Source organism: Arachis ipaensis, chromosome B5, assembly GCF_059453495.1.
Source record: "Arachis ipaensis isolate K30076 ecotype BB chromosome B5, ASM5945349v1, whole genome shotgun sequence".
NCBI classification, from domain to species: domain Eukaryota; kingdom Viridiplantae; phylum Streptophyta; class Magnoliopsida; order Fabales; family Fabaceae; genus Arachis; species Arachis ipaensis.
Genome location: NC_142440.1, coordinates 111,217,648 through 111,224,947, shown reverse-complemented (window position 1 = coordinate 111,224,947; position 7,300 = coordinate 111,217,648). Strand labels below are relative to the sequence as shown.

The window sequence follows — 7,300 nt, the reverse complement described above, 5'->3', positions numbered from 1 at the left end:
GGGCCAATATGGCATTCAGAGTATCAATTTCAAGAACTCCCTTCTTCTGAGGCGTCCCATTACTCACAGGATTCCTCTCAGAAGTGTACATGAACTGGTTATTAGCAACCATGTCAATGAGTTCTTGAGCTTCTACAGGCGTTTTCTTTAGGTGAATGGATCTACCTGCAGAAGTATCCAATGACATCTTAGCTAATTCAGACAGACCATCATAGAATATATCCAGGATAGTCCATTCTGAAAGCATGTCAGAAGGACACTTTTTGGTCAGTTCCTTGTATCTCTCCCAAGCTTCATAGAGGGATTCACCTTCTTTCTGTCTGAAGTTTTGAACATCCACTCTAAGCTTACTCAGCTTTTGAGGAGGAAAGAACTTGGCTAAGAAAGCCTTGACCAGCTTATCCCAATAGTTCAGGCTATCCTTAGGTTGAGAGTCCAACCATATTCTAGCTCTGTCTCTCATAGCAAAAGGAAAAAGCATGAGCCTGTAGACTTCAGGATCTACTCCATTAGTCTTAACAGTATCACATATCTGCAAGAATTCATTTAAGAACTGAAAAGGATCTTCAGATGGAAGTCCATGAAACTTGCAGTTTTGTTGCATCAGAGAAACTAATTGAGGTTTAAGCTCAAAGTTGTTTGCTCCAATGGCAGGGATGGAGATGCTTCTTCCATGTAAATTGAAATTAGGTGCAGTGAAGTCACCAAGCATCCTCCTTGCATTATTATTATTTTCGGCTGCCATCTCCTCTTCTTGTTCGAAAATTCCTGTAAAGTTGTCTCTGGATTGTTGTATTTTAACTTCTCTTAGTTTCCTTTTTAGAGTCCTTTCAGGTTCAGGATCTGCTTCAATAAGAATGTTCTTGTCCTTGCTCCTGCTCATATGACAAAGAAGGGAATAACAAAGAAAATATGGAATCCTCTATGTCACAGTATAGAGATTCCTTTGTGTGAGTAGAAGAAGAAAGGGAATAGGAGTGAAGAAGAATGGATAATCCAAACACAAGGGTGAGGATAAGAGCAGTGATTTGAGATGAAGAGAAGTGTTAGTAAATGAATAAATAAATAGAAGGAGATGAGAGAGAGAATTTCGAAAATTGAATTTTGAAAAAGAGTTAATGATTTTCGAAAATTAAAGGAGAATTAAAATTGAAATTAAAATTTAAACAATTAATTAATTAAAAAGAAATTTTGAAAAAGGGGAGAGGTATTTTCGAAAATTAGAGAGGGGTAGTTAGTTAGGTAGTTTTGAAAAAGATAAGAAACAAACAAAAAGTCAATTAGTTAGTTGAAACAAATTTTGAAAATCAATTTTTAAAAGATAAGAAGATAAGAAGTTAGAAAAGATATTTGAAAAAGATAAGATAAAAAGATATTTTTGAAAAGATATGATTGAAATTAGTTTTGAAAAAGATTTGATTTTTAAAATCACAATTAATGACTTGATTCACAAGAAATCACAAGATATGATTCTAGAACTTAAAGTTTGAATCTTTCTTAACAAGTAAGTAACAACCTTGAAATTTTTGAATCAAAACATTAATTTTTGATGATATTTTCGAAAATTATGAAATAAAATTAAGAAAAAGATTTTTGAAAAATATTTTTAAAATTTTCGAAAATAAATAAGAAAAATGAAAAAGATATGATTTTTGAAAAAGATTTTGAAAAAGATAAGATTTTTAAATTGAAAATTTGATTTGACTCATAAGAAACAACTAAATTTTAAAAAGTTTTGAAAAAGTCAACTCAAATTTTCGAAAATTTATGAGTGAAAAAGGGAAAGATATTTTTTTGATATTTGAATTTTTAATGAAGAAAGAGAAAAACATGAAAAAGACTCAATGCATGAGAATTTTAGATCAAAACAATGAATGCATGCAAGAACACTATGAATGTCAAGATGAACACCAAGAACACTTTGAAGATCAAGATGAACATCAAGACTTATTTTTGAAAAATTTTCAAGAAAAGAAAACATGCAAGACACCAAACTTAGAAAATTTTCATGTATAGACACTATGAATGCAAGAATGCATATGAAAAACAAGAAAAGACACAAAACAAGAAAATATGAAGATCAAACAAGAAGACTGGCCAAGAACAACTTGAAGATCATGAAGAACACTATGAATGCATGAATTTTCGAAAAATGCATAAAATTTTTAGAAAAAAATGCAATTGACACCAAACAAAAAAAAATTGACTCAAGACTCAAACAAGAAACAAAAAATATTTTTGATTTTTATGATTTTATAAATTTTTTTTATTTTTTTCGAAAATTAATGTGAAAAAGAAAAATAAGGATTCCAAAATTTTTTAATATGAATTCCAGGAATCTTGCACTCTTAGTCTAAAGCTCCAATCTGAGGGTTAGACATGGCTTAATAGCCAGTCAAGCTTTAGTATGTAACTCAGATATACTGCTCATTAGTTATCAAATTAACTTGCCTCTATGCTGATGGTTTGGAAACCTTAGTCCAAAAGAATTTAGACATGGCTTTACAGCCAGCCAGGCTTCAACATGCTTCATGAAACACTAGAATTCATTCTTAAAAATTCTGAAGAGAAATGTAAAAATTTTTTTGAAAAGATTTATTTTTTTATATATATATATTTTTTCGAAAATTTATTTGAAGAAAAACGAAAACAAAGAAAAAAAAATTTTTTTTGAAAAAGTTTTTTGAAAACCAAATAAAAGTTGAAACAAGAAGAAAATTACCTAATCTGAGCAACAAGATGAACCGTCAGTTGTCCAAACTCGAACAATCCCCGGCAACGGAGCCAAAAACTTGGTATGCGAAATTGTTACTCAGGTTGTAAAATTTGTTGTTCGTTCTCTCCCTGGAAATGGCGCCAAAGACTGGTGCACAATACCATGGTCCAAACATAACTTAACAACTTCGCACAACTAACTAGCAAGTGCACTAGGTCGTCCAAGTAATAAAACCTTACGTGAGTAAGGGTCGATCCCACGGAGATTGTCGGCTTGAAGTAAGCTATGGTCACCTTGTAAATCTCAGTCAGGCGGATATCAAATGGTTATGGAGTTTTCGAATAATAATAATAAATAAACAGAAAATAAAGATAGAAATACTTATGTAAATCATTGGTGAGAATTTCAGATAAGCGTATAGAGATGCTTTCGTTCCTCTGAACCTCTGCTTTCCTGCTGTCTTCATCCAATCCTTCCTACTCCTTTCTATGGCAAGCTTTCTGTAAGGCATCACCGTTGTCAATGGCTACATCCCATCCTCCCTGTGAAAAAGGTCCAAATGCTCTGTCATGGCACGGCTAATCATCTGGAGGTTCTCGATCATACTGGAATAGGATTCACCCTCCTTTTGCGTCTGTCACTACGCCCAGCACTCGCGAGTTTAAAGTTCGTCACAGCCATCCCTTCCTAGATCCTACTCAGAATACCACAGACAAGGTTTAGACTTTCTGGATCTCAGGAATGGCCATCCATGGGTTCTAACTTATACCACAAAGATACTAATAACTCGGACTCGGTCCCCTGTATTAGATATCTAAGAGATATTCATTCTAGCTTGGTTGGATGTAGAACGGAAGTGTTTGTCAGGCACGCGTTCATAAGTGAGAATGATGATGAGCGTCACATAATCATCACATTGATCATGTTCTTGGGTGCGAATGGATATCTTAGAAGCGGAATAAGTTGAATTGAATAGAAAATAGTAGTACTTTGCATTAAATCATGAGGAACAGCAGAGCTCCACACCTTAATCTATGGAGTGTAGAAACTCTACCGTTGAAAATACATAAGTGATGAAGGTCCAGGCATGGCCAAATGGCCAGCCCCCAAACGTGATCAATATGATTCAAAGATGAACCAAAAATCATAAGATGTCTAAAAGACTAGTAAAAAGTTCTATTTATACTAAACTAGTTACTAGGGTTTACAGAAATAAGTAATTGATGCATAAATCCACTTCCGGGGCCCACTTGGTGTGTGCTTGGGCTGAGCTTGAAGTTTACACATGCAGAGGCTTCTTCTGGAGTTGAACGCCAAGTTGTAACGTGTTTTTGGCGTTCAACTCTGGTTCGTGACGTGTTTCTGGCGTTTAACTCCAGACTGTAACGTAGAATTGGCGTTCAACGCCCTTTTGCGTCATCTAAACTCGGCCAAAGTATGGACTATTATATATTGCTGGAAAGCCCTGGATGTCTAATTTCCAACGCAATTGGAAGCGCACTATTTTGAGTTCTGTAGCTCCAGAAAATCCACTTTGAGTGCAGGGAGGTCAGAATCCAACAGCATCAGCAGTCCTTCTTCAACCTATGAATCTGATTTTTGCTCAAGTCCCTCAATTTCAGCCAGAAAAAACCTGAAATCACAGAAAAACACACAAACTCATAGTAAAGTCTAGAAATGTGAATTTAACTTAAAAACTAATGAAAACATCCCTAAAAGTAACTAGATCCTACTAAAAACATACTAAAAACAATGCCAAAAAGCGTATAAATTATCCGCTCATCAACAGCGCATTTGGAACATTTTCACTGAGAGGACGGGAAGTAGCCATTGACAACGGTGATGCCCAACATAAAGCTTGCCATGGAAAGGAGTATGAATGATTGGAAGAAGGCAATAGGAAAGCAGAGGTTCAGAAGGAACAAAGCATCTTCATACGCTTATCTGAAATTCCTACCAATGAATTACATAAGTATCTCTATCCTTATTTTATGTTTTATTCATATTTTAATTATCAATTCTCCATAACCATTTGAATCTGCCTGATTGAGATTTACAAGATGACCATAGCTTGCTTCAAGCCGACAATCTCCGTGGGATCGACCCTTACTCATGTAAGGTTTATTACTTGGACGACCCAGTGCATTTGCTGGTTAGTTGTGCGGAGTTGTGAAAAAGAGTTGAGATTATAATTGTGCGTACCAAGTTGTTGGCGCCATTGATGATCACAATTTCGTGCACCAAGTTCTTGGCGCCGTTGCCGGGGATTGTTTGAGTTTGGACAACTGACGGTTCATCTTGTTGCTTAGATTAGGTAATTTTATTTTATGTTTAAGCTTTTTACTTTTTATTTTCGAAATTTTTTTTCTAAAAATACAAAAAATTTTCTATTATGTTCTTCAAAGTTTTTAAGAATGATGGTTTGTTGAAGTCTGGCTGGTTGTGAAACCATGTCTAAACTTTTGGATCGAGGTTTCAACTTATCATCACAAGAGCTTATTGATTTCTATCAATCTTGCTGTTGAAAGTAATGATCTGCTAAAGCTTGGCTGGCCATTGGCCATGTCTAGTGTTTTGGACCGAAGCTTTCACTGAAAGCTTGGTTGGCTAGTAAGCCATGTCTAATTTCTGGACCGGAGTTTTAGACTAACATTGCATGATTCCTGGAATTCTCATTAAAAATTTTGAATCTCTTTATTTTCTTTTCCATATAATTTTCGAAAAAAATAAAAAAAAATTTTAAAATTTATAAAATCAAAAATATTTTATGTTTCTTGTTTGAGTCTAGTGTCTAATTTTAAGGTTGGTGTCAATTGCATGTCTTTATTCTTCTTGCATTTTTTCGAATATATGCAATATGTTCTTCATTGATCTTCAAGTTGTTCTTGATGATTCCAGTGCTCTGATCTTTAATTTCTCTTATTTTGTGTCTTTTGTTGTTTCTTACATGCATTTTTAAATTGTTATAGTCCTTAGTATACAAACTTCTAAGTTTAGTGTCTTGCATGCCTTGTCTATTTGATCTTAGTTTTACATGATTAGTTTCATTTTTTTGTTTCTCATCATTAAAAATTCAAAAAAATGTTCAAAATTATGTCTTTTCAAGTCAATAATACAGAGGATTGAAGATTCAGAACATGCAGCAGAGGAATTACACAGAAAAAGTTGGGCGTTCAAAATACCTAGTGAAGAAGGAAAACTGGCGTTTAAACGCCAGTCAGGGTACCTGGCTGGGCGTTAAACGCCCAAAATGGTAGCATTTTGGGCCTTAAACGCCAGAATGGATGCCATTCTGGGCGTTTAATGCCAGGAGGACACTAGAGGAAAGATTTTATTTTTAATTCAAATCTTTTTCAAATTTTTATAATTTTTTAAAATCAAATTTTTTTTCAAATAATATATTTTCAATCATATCTTTTCAAAATCAATTTTTTTATTTATTACTATTTTCAAAAATCCTTGCTATAATTAGTGATTTAATTCAAAATTTTCAAGTTATTACTTGCCTATTAAGAAAGGATCAAAAGTTTTAATTTTAGAATCATATCTTTTAATTTCTTGTTGGTCAAGTAATCAACTTTAATTTTAAAAACTTTCTTCTTTTAAATTTGATTCTCAATCATATCTTCTCAATCATATCTTTTCAATCACATCTTTTTCAAAATTAAATTTCAATCATATCTTTTTGATTTCTAATTTTAAAATCTTTTTCAAAAATCACTTAATTTCTTTCCCAATCTTTGTTTTTGAAAATCATTTACCAAATTTTCAAAATTTTTCTTAATTATTTCAAAATCTTTTTACTTTATTTTCTAAAATTCTTCCCCTCTTCCTATATTCTTCTATTTAAGGACTAACACTCCTCCTCAATATACAATTCGAACTCTATCCCTCTTGATAAGTTCGAATTCTTTCTTCTCTACCTTCTCCTTCTATTCTTCTTTACCTCTGACACCTCAAAGAATCTCTATGATGTGACATAGAGGATTCCATATTTTCTTCTCCTCTCTTTTCATATGAGCAGGAGCAAGGACAAGGGCATTCTTGTTGAAGCTGATCCTGAACCTGAAAGGACCTTGAAGAGAAAGATAAAAGAAGCTAAAGTACAACTTTCTATAGAGGATCTAACAGAAACTTTCAAACAAGAAAATGTCATGGCAGCTGAAAACAACAACAATGCCAACAATGCAAGGAAGGTGCTTGGTGACTTTACTGCACCTACTCCTGACTTCTATGGGAGAAGCATCTCAATCCCTGCCATTGGAGCATCAGTTCTTAGTTGAATTCTTGCAAATCTGTGACACTGTCAAGACCAATGGGGTTGATCCCGAGGTCTATAGACTTATGCTTTTTCCCTTTGCTGTAAGAGAGAGAGCTAGAATATGGTTGGATTCACAACCTAAAGAAAGCCTGAACTCTTGGGAAAAGCTAGTCAATGCCTTCTTGGCAAAATTCTTTCCACCTCAAAAATTGAGCAAGCTTAGAGTGGAAGTCCAAACCTTCAGACAGAAGGAAGGTGAATCCCTCTATGAAGCCTGGGAAAGATACAAGTAATTGATCAGAAGGTGTCCTTCTGACATGCTT

The 7,300-nt window shown here is 34.0% G+C and overlaps 2 non-coding genes across 2 annotated transcripts; one reads left to right on the top strand and one right to left on the bottom strand.

Annotated features, from left to right (window-relative positions):
- The first annotated feature begins 241 nt into the window (after positions 1 to 241).
- On the top strand, positions 242 to 349 carry LOC148565374 (small nucleolar RNA R71). The gene has a single exon (XR_015884447.1). It is a non-coding gene; the product is annotated as a small nucleolar RNA R71 (small nucleolar RNA).
- A 6,843-nt stretch (positions 350 to 7,192) lies between these two features.
- Positions 7,193 to 7,300, bottom strand: LOC148565373 (small nucleolar RNA R71). The gene has a single exon (XR_015884631.1). It is a non-coding gene; the product is annotated as a small nucleolar RNA R71 (small nucleolar RNA).